Here is a 20,690-nt window from a genome sequence, read left to right on the forward strand (position 1 = left end):
CCTGAAAACGCCTCAGATGAGCACACAAAACAAAACCCGGAGAGGGACCGGGAAGAGGGTGAGGAAGAATGGAAAAGATGCTGAGGGTAGAGCGAGGGGGGACAGGTAAAGGGTGGGTGAGGAGGAGAGGTTATGAGAGGAAAAAGAAAGGAAGAAGGAGGAGGAGGGAGGGCGGGGAGGGAGGGAGGGAGGGAGGGAGGGAGGGAGGGAGGGCAGAGGGTGGGGGGAAGGCTAGGAGGGGAGACTGAGTAGGTGAAGGTAGAGGGGAGAGGTCAGGAGGAAGAGTGAGGAGACACAGGAAGGGGCGGGGAGGAAGGGCGGGAAGGGAAGAAGGCAGGTGGGGATAGCCCAGGACCGAGCAGAGTGTGGGGTGCGGGGAGAGATTCAGGAAGCAGACTGAAGCGGGCACGCTTGAGAGGAGGCCGGTGGGCATCCACTGTGCCCCGTGAACAGCAGACAGGGCTGCTGTTGGCACAGAGGTCAGTCACCTGCCTTCCTAACGGTCCCCCCTGACTGGAGACTGTTCTTCCAGCAGCGGCTGGAGGGGACAGTGGGACATGTGTGCCCGCAGGAGGAAGATGGAAGCTCCAACCTCCAAACTTCAAGTTAGTCACCTGCCCCCACAAGGCTACCAGGTAAGAGTGAGGCAGGTTGAGGAGGCCTCGAGCTCTCTGAAGGATGATGGTCCCCTCCCACACACACGCCCACCGTGCAAGCCTTTAATATATGAAACTCAGTGTTATCTCCAAAAACGGCTCCCTCATGCCAACTTCCCAGCCCATAACCAGGGACAGCATTCCCAGAACACCATGGGGGATCCACAGCGGAGTGTTCATCCTTTGCTTCTTCCTCTGCATCTTATCTTCTGGCCTATTATAACGCCATCTGCCACTTAATGTTGCCTTGGGGCTGTACATGGCGGGCCCTTGCTTCTTCCCAGGCAATACGCCCTTACTCGACATTCCTTACCCGTGATCACAGTTTCCAAGTGGGGGCTCATCCTAGTTGCCCATTTTCATCTGGTGCCATCTCATGAGATCTCTGCCAATGCCTCTCAAACCCCTGAAATGATAGGAAAAATTCTGTGTTTAGTCCAGGGATGCCCAGCCCTTGGAGAAGCCAGGAGAGATTCCATCCCTCGCAGCATGTACACAGCCACTCACTGCCTTGGATTCCATGTGGCTTTGGGACCCCGTGGAATTGCTCATCGCTGCACTGACCCCTGGTTAAGAGCCATTTCAGGGACATTTTACATCTGCTCTGACAGCGTTTAACTGAATCACTGTGGTTTGTGCTTCCTTCCCCCAATGACGTCCTCACTGTGCAAATGAGTCTCCCCGTGCTGAGTTCTGACAAGATAAATGAAAACATAATTGCTTTTCAGAACTGGCTCCTCCTCCTTAGCGTCCTGTCCTCCATTACCAAATTAGACATCGCACCGGAGAAGGCAAGAACCATCTCCCGAGTCTCAGTCCCAGAGCCCAGTCTTCTCCATCCTTCTTGTCTCCGGAAAAGGGGACTTCTCTGTGCTCTGTGTTCTGGGTCCTACCCGCCCAGAGTGGGAGGAATGATCCCTCTCACCACCTCTCTCCCGAGCCCCTCTGCCAGGCTCTCCCTTCTCCACACAGAAACGGAAAGGCAGAAACTCCCTCAGGCCTGTGACTCTAGCCCGGCTACGCCTGTTTCTGACTCTCTGACCCACATCTCTGAAAGAGGGCCTCCACCCTGCCACTGTCACAGCAGCTTCTCACGCCAGGCTCACCGGCCTCGTGGGCCGTCCATCCAAAGGTTCTAACCAGATGGAACGCCCGGTCTGCCTCACGCTCCCTTCCTGCCGTGTGTCCTGTTTGTTCCTCCCTGCCCTTCGATCTCTGGCAGCCCCCACTGACTCCCAGGCCCGACCTTGCCACCCCCTGAACCTTCAGCTGCTCCTGTTTAGCTTGGTCAGTTCCCTGACTTAAAAAAGTGACTGTTCAGCTCGGCTGCCGAGGCCACAATAGAATAAAAAAGACACGGGATGTTCCTTCTCGGCTGTTTCCAAGGCTTTTCACTTGGATGGAAGGACGCAGTTTGCTCCCACAGCACAATCTGGATTTCCAGCAAACTCCATCGCCAAGCAGTCCGACACCGTCCCCTGACACCAGGAGTTTTTATTAAGGTGCTGCTGCCGCGAAGTCCTGTGTGTGACTGGACTGGAGGTCCTCGGGGGCACCAGCCGCTCTCTCCTCTGCCTTTCAAAAGTCAACCACACTAAATGGCCCTCCCCCATGAAGCAGCAGACCATGTGTGGCAGCGGGGTTGAAGTGGGTGTCAACAGAAGGCAGGTCCTGCAAATACAGACCCGGGGACCTCATGGTTCTGTTTCAGAAATAGTCTACAGCTAGTTACCACTCAGAACATGCCTGATCTCGTCTGCTGCAGAAATATAGTTTTCCTACCCTAACACACAGGCACAAACAACCACAAAGATGCTCAGCATGTGGCATGGCTTTGATATGAAATGTCCCCCTAAACTCATATGCTGAAGGCGTTGACCCCAATGCTCAGGTACACATGGATAGACACACACACACACACACACACACACACACACACACACACACACACATATGTACGCACATGGGCACAAAGACACATCCACACACACAGACACACGAATAGGCAGACACAAGGACATACATAGACATAATACACAGATATACAAGTACACACAGACACACATGTTCACACAGACGCACATGTTCTCACAGACACACATGCACACATGCTCACAACAGACACATCCAAACATACATGCACACAGAGACAGACACATATATGCTCATGTGGGTATATATGCACACATAGATATTTATACAGACACAGAGATGCAAAGTGTGCATACATATGCATGTTCAAACAAATGCATTCCCGTGTGTACTTAGACAACTCTGTATGCCTATATGACTACAGATTTTAAGAATATTGTGTTCCAGAATAGCTGTAACTGCTAATTCTGTTCCAGCACACAGGAAGAGGAGTATAATTAGTGTATTTGTATGCAAATGTACTGTTAAGACCATTTTTCCCCCTCCGATGTGGTTATTTACGTCAGCATTTTTGCTGTGGGGCCCAGAGAAGAGGGACTTAGGTCCAGCCCACGGAGCTCTATCTGAGGAGCTGCAGGCAAAAGGGGTAACAGGGCATCACAGCTCTAAGAACACAGCCTCCCACCACCTTGGCACACTTGAGAGTCCCTCTTCTCTGGACTTCTGATGCTGTCCCCCTTTCATGAATGTGAGTCCTGTGAGTCCTGAGCCCTCTTAAGGCTTCACATCTGAGAGTCACGGCAGCCAGCGACCAAGTCCTGGCCTCCTGCTCCACCAGGGGTTGGAGTGAATCCCTCTTTAGGCCAGAACAACTGTGTGCCTGAGACATGTTCAACCTGGATGCGGACCAGTGAGCAGACTGTTCAGAGCCAGAGATGCTGACAGTGATGGGGAAACTGAGGATCTGATTTGGAATTCTCATGGTTGCTTCAGGAAAGGTCTCCACTCCTGCTTGTCAGTGGGGTTGGAGTGCGTCATGACAGATGGCATGTACTACACCAGAGAGTCACTCAGATGTGTGGGCAAGGTGCGCAGAGGAGGCAATGGGACAAGTGTGACCACACACCATGATTCAAGGTAGATGTGTACCAAGGGCCAGGGGTCAAACAGACCCACTGAGGATCCACTGAATGTAGACTCACTGAGGGCCAAGGATGGACACAGATCCACTAAGAGCCATGGATGAATATAGACCTACTGGGAGCCAGATATAGACACAGATCAACTGAGGATCAGAGATGAACACAGATCCGTTGAGGGTCAGGGGAAAATGTAGACACACTAAAGGCCAGGGGTAAACGTAAATCCACTGAAGGCTAGGAGTGGATGTAGATGCACAGAGAATTGTGGGTGAACGCAGATCCACTGAAGGCTAGGGGTGGATATAGATGCACAGAGGATCGTGGGTGAACACAAGTCCATTGAGGATCGAGGTTGGACACAGAGCCATTGGGATTAAGAGTGAATACAGATGCACTGAGGCTCAGAGTGGACAGAGATGCACGCGGGTCAGTCATCAGGGGTCAGGGTAGATGTAGAACCACTAGTGACCACTGAGTGTCAGGCTAGAACAGAACCACTAAGGGTCAGAGGTGGACACCCAAAGGTCAAGGGTGGTCTGAACTGGCTACAGATGCTTCCAGGCTCCAGCTCTGCTCATAAGAGTCTCTGCCTGGGGGAGAAGCTGGAACTTCACCAGCGGAAGTCAGTCCCCATCCCCACAGGTTAAGCCAAACAGCAAAAACAGCAGAAACAACCCCAGGGTTGCACAGAAAGTGACCGGAAACCAGAACCCATTCCAGACAATCACATTTTACTTTTAAAATTGTGTTTATTATGTTTATGGGTGTGGGAGTGTGAGGTGTTTATGTGGATGTGTGTACATGTGCCTTGCAGATGCATGTCTTTGGAAGCCAGAGGTCAGCATCGGGTGATTTCTTTTATTGCTCCCCAGATTATTTATGAAAAATTTAAAAGTATTTATTTATCTTATGTATATGAGTGTATATGAGCCTACATGTATGTATGAGAACCACATTGGGTCACTTGGAACTGGAGTTACAGATGTTTGTGAGCCACCATCTTGGCACTAGGGACTGAACCCAGATCCTCTGCAAAAGCAGCCAGTGCTCTTAACTGCTGAGCCATCTCCAGCTCCCCTGACCTCCACTCTGTTTTCTTGAGTCAGGGTCTCTCACTGAACATGGTGCTCATTGATTTGGGTAGGCTGGGTAGCCGATAACTGATGAGCTCCAGAGAGATGCTTCCTCTGTAGAGCTGTATGCTGCTGTGACCAGCTTTATGTGGATTCTAGGCATCTGAACTCAGGTCCTCATGCTTCTATGGCAAACACTATACCATCGGAGACATCTTTCTAGCCCCTGCATTATACTTTTCAATGATTATGGTTCTTAACTGATGATTTCTTTTCCAACTTTACTGAATAAATGATTCATCATCTCAGACCTTTCACCACACGCAAGGCACACAGTTAAACTTCGGGATATCAGCTGCTTCACTGTGAAGGCCACACTGTGCTATTGTGAGCAGCAATGTATCAGGGCCAATGCTGGCCTCTCGATGCCCTGTTAGCCTGGTTTCCAGGTGACACTCTTTGGGGGTTATGCATGGTCTCCAGACCAGGAACTGCTAACCTTTCCCTTAGCACCAGTCTGCTTCCCCTTACCTTACGCTGAGAAAAACCTTTCTCTGTTCGGCACCGATGTTTTTGGATTTGCCAACAGTGACATATGCCTCCCTTATGCCCCTGTACCCCAAGACCACAGGCAGCCCATCAGTTGGACTCCCTCCTGACAATATTTGAGGCAATCCAGGGCCAGGCCCATGGAGCTGAAATGAACTCAGAAACCCAAGCCTTCTCTTGGGACTACGTGTTTTCTTCAGTCTTTCCATTGGTTTTAGCTGGAACAGTGTCTAGAGACAGCACTCGGATGATGGAACAGGTCACAGGGTGCATTTGACAACAAGAGTGGACACCCAAACCAACTTCGGTAGAACACAGATTAGGTATGAAACTTTAGGCAATTTTCATTTCTTCCTTAGTTTTTCTCTGTTGCATTTTTTTCTTTAAGATTCTTTTGAACAAAAGATACAGGTAATTTTAGTAACTAGAAAAAGGAATGAAACCATTCCAATTTTAGGAGAGAAAATATCATCTTACAGTTTTTTTTATAGGAGTGTGTAGTCCCTGTGAAATGATAATGTATCATTTCCTCACCATAACTCTCATAGACATCCTGGGTGTGAAGCCTATGGACAGCCTGAGGTCAGCTAAGAGTCAGGGCTCATCAGGACCTTCATGGCCCTGGGCCCATTCCCTTCTTCTGCAGTTCAGGGCAAGAAAGATGTTATTCATGTTGCAAGTCTTGGACCCAGAGGACAGAAGAACAAGAACATGATACTGTACATGTCCGTCAGTGTATGCCAGCTGAGTGTGAGCAACATTCTGTCACTTGTCACATATGATTATCTCCACAGATGCCAAGAAAGTCTTCTGCAAAGGCTCAGGGAATGGAGGGTTGAAACGGATGAACTGTCAGGCTGGGGTCTAAAGCCGCTCTTGTGTTTAATGGGGAGGAATGAGAGCGAGGAGCAAGTGAATGGATGGTACAGGGTTGGCCCCGTTTGTCACTGCTTGAGAGGCACCAGCCAAGCCAGTGGACAGAGGAGCAGCCAGTGGCCCAGGGTGGGCTGGGAGAAGCATGAGTCCCTCTGTCTGCAGACAAGACTATAAGAGAGCGCAGACCTCAAGAATCCAGGGGACATACCTTGAACGAATAAAAGAGTTTATTAAAATAGCTGGCTATAAAATCAACGAACAGGGGCATGGTGACTAAAAAGAAGTCTGCTTAAAATAACAACAACAAAAAAACCAGACAAATAAATTTCACAAGGCATGCAGACAGTTTTTAACAAGAAAAGTCAACAGTACTCTGGAAACACAGAGGTGAACTTGAACTGACTAGGGTATGGCTCAGTGATCAAGCGCTTGCTTAGTATATGCAAGGCCTTGGGTTCCATTTGCAGTATCAGAACAATCACCCTGAGCACATGAAACACAATTCTCTGTCCTTGGATAAGGCAGCTGAACATTGTGATGTCCCCTCCCCCTTCCGAGAAGGGGGGGGCGGTGATTCATGTTTGTTCACATATGCCAGATGAGGGTGTTGGGTATCCTATCTCTTTCCTATCTTATTCACCTGAACAGGATTTCACTGATCACGGAGGTCACCATTTCCACCCAGACTGGCTGGCCAGCGGGTCTCAGCAATCCTCCTGTCTCCACATCCCTAGGTCTGGGGTTTCAGAGATGCATGACCATGCCCAACTTTTGCCTGGGGGCTGTCAATTCAAACTCAGTGTTACCCACTGAGTCAACTCCCCCAGACCATGATACTTTCCTTTTTGGCATTAATTACAAATTAAATCATTATCCCCTTCTCCCTGAAACAAAATAAGTTGATATCGAATTAAGACATCTTAATAATAAAGTACGAGTGTGAAAGGACACTGAAGAAGCATGAGAAGAAAAATGGACACAGAATTCTTGATAACTGAGTGACAAAGGACCAAATCCATAGAAAAAGAGGGAAAGTCAGAGGATAAAAACGGCCCTCAAGTGTGTGGGTGGAAATGTCTATGCTCACCCCTGTTTAGACACATGCCAGTTGGAACATAACTGAGGAGCCCCTCGTCACCATGAGGTGGTATCACTTAGCTGTGGAGGCCACTCTGTGCCCAGTTCCCTGCATGAAGTCTGGAAAAGCTTAGCCGATCCACCTCTAGGATATAACCCCAAAGCAACTTAAAATGCCTACACAGGGCTCTTCGCTGCAAAGTGGCTCTATCTAGTTGGCAAATGGTAGGAAGATCCCAATTCCTGGCAGAGGAAGAGAGTGGATAAACATGGCCTCCTAAAGAACACACTGCATCCATAGGAAGAGGGTCTGGCCATCCTGGAGCAAGGTGCAGGGAATATTGCTGAGAGAGAAGCCTCGGTGCAAAAGAACGCTGGGTGGGCATATGGACAGTGGCCAGGGCTGTGGCACTGCACACGCTGGCCCTGAGGTACAGATGGGAGGGAGCTTAGGACAGGACCCAACAGGCCACTGTCTCTACAGCCAGAGCTCAGTCACCGGTCCCCACCCCACAGACAGAACCACATTCACATGAACACACACAGCTACAAACAGAACAGAACCCATCCCAGGCAAGTGCAAAGCCACAAGGAACCATGGTCAGAACAGCACTCCAGTTCCAAGAAAATGATCATTTGAAACCACAAGCATGGAGACAAAAATCTGTGGTTACAAGACCTCATCTAGTCAATCAAAAAGGCCTCCTGGGCTCAGAATAACACCTTTCAAAGTGTCAAGACCATAGAAGACCCAAACAAACCTGCAAAGCCTTTAGAAAAGGCAGGAGACCAGATGTTGTAGACTATTATTTTAAGATGTGTTATATTTGTTTACACTGTGGAACATTTGTTTAATGATGCAAAGATGTGTTGCATTCTTTTATGGTGCATTTGTTTAACTCTGTGGAGCTGTGTTACTTTGCCTGTCTAAAACACCTGATGGTCTAATAAAGAGCTAAACAGCCAATAGCAAGGCAGGAGAAAGGATAGGCAGGGCTTGCAGGCAGAGAGAATGAATAGGAGAAAAAATCTGGGAAGAAAGAAGAAAGAGCAAAAGAAGGAGGAGGACGCAAGGGACCAGCCACCGACTGGCTATACAACCAGCAATGCAGTAAGAAAGAAAGTAAGATATACAGAAGTAAGAAAAGGAAAAAGCCCAGAGGCAAAAGGTAGATGCGATAATTTAGGCTAAGAAAAGCTGGATAGAAACAAGCCAAGTTAAGGCCGGGCATTTATAAGTAATAAAACATGTCTCTCTGTGTGATTTATTTGGGAGCTGGGAGGGGGTCCCCCAAAGAGCAAAGGCGCAAAAACAACCAACAACAACCAAGAAGTACAAACAGGGTATGTACAAGGTCCTGGACAGAGCCTTACAGCGCAGATTAGAGGGACAGAGTGAGGTCTAATTCCACCAAGAGACACCAGCACTGGAGGACACTGGCTTAGAAAATGGCACAAAGTCCCCAATTCTTCTGCAAGTCTAAAAATAGCTCAGATAAAAGTGTTTAAAACCCTAACTTTTCCAGCTTAAACCCTGGGGTCCTGGAAAGAAAAGCACCCTGAGTCAGAATTTGATGTGTTAACTGAAGTCTTCACACCCCAAATGTTCATGCTGGGGCTTCCTCACAAGCCAAGTTTTTCTAGAACAGCTCATCAAAATCTCATAGAGTTTTGTAGAAATGGAAAAGGCTAATCTTAATTCATATGGAGTCACAATGGCCTGTGGGCAGCCCACATACTCTGGCATGGAAGGACCATACTGGAACCCTTCCCAACTGCCAAAGGATCTAAAAAGCTACAGCAGTTAAGACAGTGTAGTATCAGATATATTAATCAACAAAATAGTACAAAGAGCCCAGACATAGATCCTGGTGTCTATGGGCAGCACACTTGGGAGCAGGGGATATAGACATGTCAGAAAGGAGTCCCCTCCACAAACGGTGCTGAGAAAGGGGACATGCACATGCAGAAGGTCCAGCCTCATACCACATACAGCACTATGACATAGGTGAACTATGTCGCACAATTCCAGGAACACCTAGAGTACATTGTCTTTAACCGAGGGTCACAATTTCTCATGTAACAATGTATGTGGGAGTGTCATGCAACATTTGACAAGAGCAGAAGATTTCTAAATTCACGAACTATGACAAACATTAGCAAAATCAAGTAAGTAACGAGTACAAGTTGTTCCCGGTATTGCTCATTTCTGTAGCATTGTGCAACTTTACTGCAGCCTAAACTGCACTGCAGTTTTAAACATTCAACACATGCACTTTGCACTGCACATGCTATTATGCCATGCAATACCAACAAACGCCACCTGAAACACCTTGGCTCAGATTCAAGACCATTCTGTTATGATTGCAGGGTTTTAACTGTACACACAATGCTTTCCACTCTTACAGAAATATAATGGCTTCATCACAGAAAATACCTTTAACATATTTCTACCACCATTCCTGAGAATGTTAGACTACCCTGACACTGTATTGTGTTAGAACATTTAATTTAAAAAGTCAGTATTTGAGCTGCTGACTTCAATCCCATTTAAAAAAAAAAAACAAACAAACGTTAAATGAACTTTGGCTTGAGATTAGCACAAAATTTTCAACGATTTTTGAGTGGTTCCTAAACATACACTTCCATTTTGTACTACATATTTACATAAAGTAGCATTCTCAACATTGTTGACTATAAAATTGAAACATCAGTCAACTGTGAAAATCACTGAAGACGCCCTGCAACCCACAGAAGTCAGTTCTTCAGACAAGACTCAACCTTTCTGTAAAAATAAACAAGCATTCTATCTTAGTAGTATGCAAATGTGCTTTAGTCTTTAGTTAACAGTAGAAATTAGAGACTGTCTTAGTTAGGGATTTTATTATTGCAACGACATGCCATGACCAAAAGGCGAGTTGGGGAGGAAAGGGTTCATTAGCTTCTACTTCATCATTGCTGTTCATCACTGAAGGAAGTCAGGACAGGAACTCAACCAGGGCAGGATCCTGGAGGCAGGAGCTGATGCAAAGGTCATGGAGGGGAGCTGCTTACTGGCTTCCTTCCCCTGGCTTGCTCAGCCTGCTTTATTATAGAACCCAGGACCACCAGCCCAGAGATGGCACCACCCACCATGGGCTGGACCCTCCCCCATTGATCACTAAATGAGAAAATGCCTTACAGCTGGATCTCAAGGAGGCATTTCCTCAACTGAGGCTCCTTCCTCTGATGACTCTAGTGTGTGTCAAGTTGACACACAAAACCAGCCAGTACAGATATATACGCCAAAGAATCTTCTTTAAAAATTCAGCATGATTACCAATAAATGTTTTATCTCTATAACTACGGTGCATGTGTGTATATACATATCCAGGGTCACATAAAAAATTTCCATGTGAAAAGGGATTGCAAATGACAAAATCTTAAGAAGCCTTGAACTAGACCAGGCAAAGTTATACAGATGGAAAGTAGATTAGAATGCATGATGTGTGTATGTGGGGTGGTGGTGGTGATGGTGGTGGTGGTGGTGATGGTGGTGGTGGTGGTGGTAAGGATTGTTTCTGCTTAGAGTAATAAAATTTTGGAACAGAGGTAATGGTTGCATGGCACTGTGAACGTCATTGGTGCCACTAAATTATACACTAAGATGGCTAAAATGGAAGATTCTGTCACACACACACACACACACACACACACACACACACACACACACACACACAGAGTTTTATAATGAAGCACAGGATAGGCGAGCTCTAAAGCTGCAGTCTTGGCTGATTGGGCTCCGAGGCTCTATTCTGGCAGCTTGGGAAGCAGAATCGGGCACTCTGGGGTGGGGGCAGGTTGCCTGACAGAGGCTCAGGCCCAGGACCATTGCCAGAGCTGAGTTCTGCCTCCTGGGTCCTGCAGCACTCACCACAGAGGCACCTGACACTCCCCCATGCTGTACGGTATAATTAGGGCCCCAGTGGAACTCCTGCCCACGCCTTTGGGTAATTTGTGTGTGGGTTGCTTAGATGTGCAGGACTAGAAAACACATTTTCTGGAAGAAATACTGTTTCCTGTGGGGATGGGAGTCGTAGCTTGTGTGTCTGTACCACGTTCCTCTCTCATCACTTGAGGCTTTTACAGCTAGTTGGAGACGGTCTGAGGTTAGTAATGTCAGCCCATCAGGTCAGAGCATAGACTCTCCTGGCCACCATACCAGATACCACAGGCCACCTGCCCTCCAGGAGGAAGCCAGATGCTTCCCCAGAGGGGTCTCTTCCTGGAGCATGTCTCAACCAGACCTTCTCTGAGAAGCTGATCCTGTGGTGGCCCAGGGGAACACCTGGGGTCTGGCAGAAGATGCCTGAGCAGTGCCTCTGGCCTCATTATAGACCCAATTGGGGGAGGGGCAAGTCAGCCCTCATAGAAATGAACAGGGACCTAGGGAAGAGCTGGCAGACTCAGGGGGAGAGAGAGTTCAGGAGGCTGTGGGTCCAGGGGAGGCTCAGGCTCCCTCCCCACCTTCAGTTGTCCCAGGCCTCCCAGGAAAGAGCTAGACATGGTGACCTGGTGGTGACCTGAAATCATCTTGCCCTGCACTGCTTCTAAGAGGCTCCTAGCCAGGAATGAGACACATGATCTTGGGTTAAGCATGGTGGGGTAAGCATGGGAGTCTCAGGATGGGGGAAATGTTGACTGGGGGATGAGGCCTCATTCAAGCCGCAGAAGGCCAAAGAGGGTAGTTGTCAAAAACAGGGCAAGGAGTATGGGAACCACAGAGCAACCGGAACAGTCACCAGTGACTCCTCAGCAGGGGTGAGTGGTCTGGGGACAGCACAGGAACAGTGTGCCACTGCGTGACAACTTATAACAAGAGTGGCAGCCTGCGACAAGGTATGCCAGTCTGTGTAACAATAGTGTCATCACTGTGTGACAACAGGGTGGGATGAGACAACAGGCGTGGGTGACAACTGTGGGTGACAACCGGGTGTCAAGGGTGGCTTTTAGCCACCTCCCTGCAAGTCTTTGGGCAATGGCTCTGCTGGGGATACACCATCTGACTCGGAATGCGTGACCTGGTGAGGCTGGGTCCTCATCGCCTTCCTAGTGGCCCAAAGGTCACCAGGGCTGCTGTGTCCCTCCCAGCTCACACGCAATAGGCTCTCCAAGGGTCCCATGGTCGTATGAAAGGGTCAGGGACCATTTCTTTATATAGCCCAGTGGTCAGGCCCACAACCAAGTCTTTATAGAAACAACATGAGAGAGAAAGAGACAGACAGACAGACAGACAGAGGAGAGACAGACAGACAGACACACACACAGAGAGTGAGAGAGAGAGAGAGAGAGAGAGAGAGAGAGAGAGAGAGAGAGAGAGAGAGAGAGAGAGAGAGAGACTCCCTGTCTGTGTCTGCACGTGTGTTAATTATCTCTTAATTCAATTTGAAATGAGCCCATTATCCACTTCTGGAAGAAAAACAGTGAGGGAATTACATAAACGCCTCATTCACACACCAACTTTGCTCAGAAAATTGATTCTGAAAGAATTTTATTAATAATCTGCAGGCGACAGGGAAGGAGAGCCAGGCATGAGGTGAAGCAGCTACTCCAGGAGGAGCCTCAGAGGGCAGGGAAAGGAAAGGGAGCAGGAGGATGGGAGGAGCCGTCACCTCCCCGTGGACGTTTGTCCGGCCAGCAGTGGGCCCATGCTCACAGTGGCATTGGGGCCCCCTGTCTGAGCTCCTCTGAAGGAGAAAGAGAAGACCTGGACATCACCCTCCCTGCCCAGTCTTTGTAGAGCAGCACATGTGTGGCCACTTTCTGCCCTTGGAAGTCAAGTCCCTTCCCTGCTGGACACCACTTTCAAGGGAATTCTATTTGTGCAGAACTTTCACTAAGCCTGTGTGATGCATGAATGTACGGACTTTGTAAATTACACTTAGCTTGTTGAAATTCTCTACACTTAACACTGGGAGGGCCCAGCACCCCCCAGCCAGTTCTCACAAGGATGTCTTCTTATAAATCCATAGACTATTCTTACTACCAGGAGATAACAGGGCAGTCCTGACCAGAGCACATCACCACCAGCATGGTCCTATCTCCCTCTACAGCCTTGCACACCTACAGCGCATCACCACCAGTGTAGCCCTGCAGTTCAGCTATTGTGATGCTGTGAAAATAGAATCATGAGTTCTGACAACCGTGAGATCTGCTCTTCACTGTTCTCAGTAATTCTCTCTCAGAGCTGTGTTCCATTGCAGAGAAGCATCCCTGGTTAACAATCACCTCTTGAAGGGCATCTGGATCATTTCCTGTTTGGGGCTACCAGGAACATTTTTGGTGCTGTGGAAATCTTTGGCTAGGCTTTGCACAGGTGTTCCCTCTTTTTGAAACTTTAAAAATTGTGTGTGTGTGTGCACATGTGCACACACATGCTACAGCATGCATGAGGAAGTCAGAGAACAGCCTGGGAGTCCATTCTTTCCTTCCCCAGGTGAGTCCTGGAGAGCCAGCTCAGATCATCATGCTTAGCAGGAAGTGCCTTCACCTCGTCCTGTTGGTTTCTGGTTTCTACTCCTTTAGGACAGTGACTACAATGCTAAGTCATATTGATTGTAGCTAGATGTTTATTTTGTACAAAAAACACTGAGTGATTTTCCACAGGAGCTGTACCAGCCTGTGTGAACCATGGTCCCCTGCTTCTCTGTCAGCATTTGGTGTTGCTAGTAATTTTTACTCTAGCCTTTTTGATTGATGGGTCATGATATCTCACTGTGGTTTAATTTGCACATCCCTAAAGATTAATGACCTGGAATATATTTTCATGACTATCATCTGGGTTTCTTCTTTAGTGTCTGTTCTCATATTTTGCCTAGTTTTAATCGGAATTCCTTGATAGATTATTGATCCTTTATATTCTTGTTTTCTTGCCTGAATGTATGGTTTGCAAATATGTCCTCCCACTCTATAGTTTTCCTTCCATACTGTTAAAAAGGTCATTGTAGGGTACTTTTTATTCTGATAAGGTCTCGTGTATCCAGTTTGTCTCTTATGGGCCATAGTCTTGGCTTCAAATCTAAGAATTTTTGCCTACCTTAGATCAGGATATTTTTCCCAGTCTTACATTTTACATTTACATGGAAATATGTGGGCCAGACTTCAGAGTGCTTGTAGGCTTAGGGTGAGGTTCAGCCCAGCCCTCTACAGGTGACCAATTGCTCCCATATCTATTACCGAGGGGGTCTACCATTGAATTGGCTTTGAAACAGCCCAAAACTCAGCTGGGTATAACGTCTGGGTTCTGTGTCCTGTTCCATTGATCTATATGTCCCTCCAAGACACAATCAATACCACTGTCTGGATAATGGTAAGTACAGAGTAAGTATTAATATGGCCAGAATGACTCCAGCCATTGTCCTTTGTGGGATTCTTTCGACTGTTTTGTAGCCTGTACTTCTCCTGTGAACTTCAGAATAAGTTTACTATGCCTATGTACAGTTCCTCTCGAAAACTGTATGGGGATGTTCCCACAAGTTGCATTAAACCTATCCATCAATTTGGGAAACAACACCTGTACCACGGTCTTCTAATCCATGAACATGGTATGACTTTCTACTTAGGTGTTTCTTGGAAAGATTCTCCCCTTTTCTGTGGTATTAAGGATTGGACCTAGGGCCTTAAGCATGTTCTATATTCCTGCCTTATATCCCCAGACCTTCTCTGATATCCTTAATCAACATTTCTAATTTGCAGCTTACTGATTGTGGGTGTACTGTGTAATGCATACCTCCTACATAATTTGGTTTAGAATGATTGTAAATGACCTTCTATCAACCCTCATCCCCTAGTGCTGAAGACTGAACTGCATGCTAGATAGGCACACTAACTACCACAAAGCCACATCTCTAGCCCAGACTTGTTTTAAGGATTGATGTTTCCATACAGAAGTGTGAGTTCTCTTGTGACTATACATGCTGCAATCTTGCTGAACTCACCTGCAAGTTCTGGGGAATTTGGGGGGATACGTTTGCTGGAACATACATTTCTTGGAATGATCATGTCATCTGCAAACAGAGAGGGTAACACTTCTTCTTCCTTAACCTGCATATCTATTATTTCTCCCACAGCTCTTCTTAACTTCCAGGACTTTACTGAGTAGCAGTGGTGGCGGTAGACATCTTGCCTTCTTCTTGATCCTAAAGAAAGTCTTCACTTTCATCCTTTCATGTACACACTCTCTCAAGCAAAGAGTCTATGAATAGGTTTATGGGAACTTTCATTCCGATTAGGTGTTGGATTTTGTTAAATGCTCTTCTGTATCAGCTGTTGGCTTCCTGCTGGTATAGTAGAATATATTAATTGATCTTCAAATGTAGGCCAGCTAGCCTTGCATACCTGGATTAAATTTTACCTGGCTCAGCTACTCTATATATTGCTGAAATTAATTTTCTAGTATATTTTAAAATTTGACTCTTTAATTTTGAAAATCTTCTATTTCCCCCCCAACACCTAAAAAGATAGGATTCATGCTTTTGTTTTTTTAAAATGACATTCTCATTCATATATGCAGTGTACTTTGATCATATTTGTTCAATATTCAAAAACAGTTTTCTAATATTTTCTTGAAGATTTTAAATCTGTGCTTGTGGTGGTTTGAAAGAAAATGGCTCCCAAAGGGAGTGACACTGTTAAGAGGTATGGCCTTGTTGGAGGAAGTGTGTCACTGTGGGGGGTGGGCTTTGAGGTCTCATATATGCTCAAGTTACCAGCCAGTGAGACAGAACACTTCCTGTTGCCTGCAAGATGTAGGACGACTCTTAGCTACTGCTCCAGCACCATGTCTGCCTGAATGGTGTTGTGTCTCACCACAATGAAAATGGACTGAACCTCTGAACTGTAAACCACCACCCCAATTAAATGTTTTCCTTTGTAAGAGTTGCTGTGGTATGGAGTTTTCTGAGGAACTGCCAGACTGTTTTCCATAGTGGCTGCACCAATTTGCACTCCCATCAACAATGCACGGAGGTTCCCCGTTTCCCACATCCTCACCAGCATTTGCTGTCTTTAGTTTTCTTATTCTTAGCCATTCTAACTACAGTGATATGAAATCTCAAAGTAATTTGCACTCCCCGATGGCTAAGGACAACAAACACTTTTTAAAACAATTTTTAACCATTTGTATTTCTTATTATGAGAACTTTCTGTTCAGTTCAATCCTTTCCTTTTTAATTGAGTTGTTTTCTTGATGTTTAATTTTTGAGTTTCTTGTGTATCGTAGACACTAATTCTCACTCAGGTGTTTAGCTATCAAAGTTTTTCCCCCTCATGTTATAGTCTGCCTCTTCAGTTGGTTAACAGTATTATTCACAGTACAAAAACTTTCTAATTTAATCAAATTCTACTTGTTGACTGGTGGCCTTATTTCCTGGGCAACCAGAATCCTGTCCTGAAGTCCTTATTAAGCCTGTTTGCTGACATGCATTCCTTGCTCTTCCTTCTAGAAGTTTCAGAGTTCTGGGTCTAACTCTGAGATCTCTGATCCATTTGGAGTTGATTGTGTACAAGACGAGAAAGATTTCATTCTTTTCCATGTAGTTACCCAGTTTTCCCAACCCCATTTAGTAAAGATGCTGTCTTTTGTTCAGTGTTTTTTTTTTTTTTATCTTTGTCAGAACTCAGATAGGCTGCATGGACTTATAACTGAGTCTTCAATTGTGTTCCATTGTTCAATGTGTCTATTTTGTGCTAGTATCATGGTGTTTTTACTACTATGGTTTTGTAGTGTAATTTGAAAATGGGTACGGTAATACCATCAGTTGTATTTTTATTGTTCAGGATTGTTTTTATTTTGTTTTGTTTTGCTACCTGGGCTTATCTGTGCTTCCCTATAAACTTTAAAATTAAAAAAAAAATTCTGTGAAGAATTGTATTGGAATTTTGATGGGAATCGCATTTAATTTACGGATTGCTTTTAGAAGAATAGCCATTTTCACAACATTCCTGAAGATACCAAACACAATAGTCATAAGACATGGAGAAATCCAGTTGGTACTGACCTAGAAACATGTTCCCTGCTGAGTAGCTTGCATAGGCCTGGAAGATGCTATGTACAGGCTGCAGTGGTGGAAAAGTCATCAACAGTCTTCCTCAGCTGTGAGCCATGTGACCTGCAATAATGACTAATGTGGCCAGATGTGCCCGTGGGCAGCAACAGTGGTGCAGACGTCTGGAGGGTAACCAACCACTTTCTGATTGGATCTGAGGCATGATCCACAAGAGGAACCATATGCCTGGAATTGTAAATATGGTCAAGAACCCGCCATTGAGGATCTCACAAATTCTAGGGGTGAACCAACTACTATTATTCTGCTAAATTGATGTAGTAAAGAAATGCCCTGTAAATCCATATATCTCTACGCATATATTAGTGCAGATCTCAGACCTTCTCAGAGAAGTTTCCTTGTGAAGCTGAAGGTGGCAACACGGACAGACACTTATGACTCGTCCAAGTTCAGAGAAGGGCCTGTGGAGAGCTCAAGTACAAATGGAGCATTATTTATATCACACCTCCTCTGTAAGGCTCAGGGGGGCCATGGAAGAAGGGGCTGAAAGGTTGTAAGAGCCAGAGGTCAGGATTGATGGGAGTGAAACAGTGTCTTCTGAATATGACAGGACTACTGAGCTCATGAACCCAGTAGCCATGGTTGCCTGCACAAGACCAAGGCAATCAACGTTCTATCGTAGAGTGGGAAGTAGTTCATAAGCCTCCACTCCTAGCTTAGGAACTCTAGACAGCTGATGGTTTTGAGAAGAGAGAGGTAGTTTACTTTAATGTGTAGTTCTTGGCAAGTTGACCACACTCCAGCAGATGGCCCAACCCCCAGGGGGTATATGGACACCACAAATTGGAGTCAATGGGTTATTTAAAATGAAAATAAAAGATGGCACAAAGTTTGGGAGACTAGGGAAGTAGGGTTGATCTGGGAAGGGTAGGGAGGTAAATGTGACCAAAATACATTGTGTGAAATTCTCAAAGAATTAATAAAACTATTATTTTAAATTGTGTTATTTTGATGTTTAGCTCTTGTCTTTCTATGCTTCTCGCTTCCATAGGTTTGAGTCTGTCAATCGGGTTGCAATGTCTATAGGCATTCCCTCTGTGCTTTTCTATTACCATTTCTTTCTAGGACCAAATAATAAAATAATACGAGTGTTGATGGTTTTGTCATTGTTACACAGGTCCCTGTCACTAAAATTCTTTTCTCAAGTCTATTTTTCCTCCTGCTTTTGTTTTGAGATGTCATGTGATCCAAGATAGACTTAAACTCACTACTCAGCCAAGGGTGGCCTTGAACTCCCGATCCTCCTGCTCTCTCCAATGCCAGCCCTCCTTCTTTTTCAGGTATTCCTTTAAAAGATTGCCTTTTGTCCACGTTGCCCTGTCCTTTATCTCTTAGGACATTTCTAAGTTCCTATTAAGAAGCAACTCAGATTATGATAGATTTAACTAAAGAAGATGTGAAAGGAAGAGGACCGTTTGGGAGGAGGAAGGAACTGGAAGCGGAGGTGAAAGACAGGGTCATTGGGAGCCGTGAATGTGATTAAAGTGTATTATATATGTACCAAATGTCATAATAAAACACATTTTGTGCACTTATTATATGCTAACCAAACTAAACACAGACCCTCCCCCCAAGACAGACAGAAAATCTTCCCATATGAGATCAGGGATCTAACAAAACTTCTAGAAGCTCCTCTCCCTGACTCAGGAAGAAAGCTGGCCCTGTCTTCCTTCAGCCTCCCAGAAAGTAAAGGGCTTCTCTGCTCCGAGCCCAGTCACATGAACATTCTGAGGCTGTTGCAGTTGGCATGCAGGAGGCAAGGACCCTATGAAGAGGACCCTATTAGACCCAGAATCACATGGATGGGAGAAGTTTAAAACGTTCATGAAGGAAGCTTCTGGAAATGTACAGCAACTGAGTGGCTGCTTAAATCTTGGACTAGGTGAGCTCAGTTGCTCTTCAACTATTTAAAATGGTATTTGAAGTAGCCATGAGGACCTGAGTCAAGAAAGGGCTGGCACTCGCTTGGATCTGGATGCCCCTCAATAACACTGGTTTCTCTTCTATAGATAAACACCCCAACCTCAGGATTTGATGACATCTCATTACGATGATGTACAGAGACACAAAGTGATTTCTGAGTGTTGAGTGTGCAAATATTCCACAGCTAACCCTGGGACCAACCCAGTTGGGGACCTTTGTACCTGGGTGGGCACCTAACCCCCAGGACCTCTCCAGTTCTGAGGGCCTGAGTTTGAGGGCAGAAGTTTCAGATGTTACTCGACATTCATACAGAACCACAGAGAAGGGGCTCCATCCTGGCTGGAACCGCAATGCCCTGAACAGGTCCTGGATATTTGAGGATGAGAGAGAAGACAATAACAGAAACATTTCGTTTATTAATTTTGTTGTTCTAGCCCTGAGCTGAGGCACACTGTTGAGAACTGACTGCCCTGAGCTGACAAGAAAGGAAGGGAGATGTTTTCCTCCTTATTAATTTGCCAGGAGAGATGTGTATACCTGGCCTCTGTGTCAGCTCGAAGAAAGTCATTACACAGTCGAAAAGCTGTTCCCGTGAGACAGAGCAAGATACTAAACTAACGCTTTGAGGGAGAAACAGCAAGAGTTCTCCAGCTTCCCCCTAGCAAGGATGAATCAGTTCTACCAACACTTTTCTTAAAAGCATCAGGAGGCTGAAGAGATGGCTCAGTGGATAAAATGTTTGCTGTGGAAGCATGAGGACCTGAGTTTGGACCCCCAGCTCCCACAGAAAATTGGGGAGTGTGCCTGTAGCCTTAACATTGGCTGGAGGGAGGGGACAGACAGATCCTAGGGATTTGTTGACTGGTCAGTCTAGCTAAAACAACAAAAAATATATAATAAAGGAAGACACTTGATGTCACCCTCTGGCCTTCAACCCCTGCCCCCAACAATTCACCTGCTTCTACCCCTTCACACACACACATGTGGACACACACATACACACGTGCGTCAACTTGAGGGACGAGAGAGTCTCTCACCAGTCCATATTCCTCTCAAGGCTTGTCTAGACCTCAAATGAGTGTCTGAGAGTGTTCCAAAATGATCCCATTAAAGGGATGCAGAGGAGAGCAAGGTCATGTCCAAGCCTCAACAAAAACCCACAAGACCATCCCTGCTACTACACAGTGACCACTGCAGGTCTCCTCATCTCCTGACCCCCCACTGCCTAGAGACACAACAGCACTGCCCAGGAACACACTGTGTGAGCGTCATAGGCAGAACGGCTCTTAGGGTTTCTATTGCTGTAAAGAGACATCACGACCATGGCAACCCTTAAAAGGAAAGCATTTGATTGGGGTGGCTGGCTTACGTTTTCAGAGATTCAGTCCATTATCTTCGTGGTGTGATATGATGGTGTGC

At 46.2% G+C, this 20,690-nt stretch overlaps 1 protein-coding gene across 4 annotated transcripts in view; it reads right to left on the reverse strand.

The window, feature by feature from the left end:
* The window catches only part of Kcng2 (potassium voltage-gated channel modifier subfamily G member 2), a 74,696-nt gene that overhangs the window by 48,283 nt on the left and 5,723 nt on the right, over positions 1–20,690 (reverse strand). For all 4 annotated transcript variants that reach the window (XM_052742652.1, XM_052742650.1, XM_052742651.1 and 1 more), the window contains exon 2: positions 970–1,062. The gene's annotated coding sequence lies outside the window, so the exon portion shown is untranslated. The remainder of the gene's footprint in view (positions 1–969; positions 1,063–20,690) is intronic.

The sequence above is a fragment of the Peromyscus californicus genome, unplaced genomic scaffold (genome assembly GCF_007827085.1).
Source record: "Peromyscus californicus insignis strain IS unplaced genomic scaffold, ASM782708v3 Scaffold_17__1_contigs__length_78620276, whole genome shotgun sequence".
In the NCBI taxonomy this organism is placed as follows: domain Eukaryota; kingdom Metazoa; phylum Chordata; class Mammalia; order Rodentia; family Cricetidae; genus Peromyscus; species Peromyscus californicus.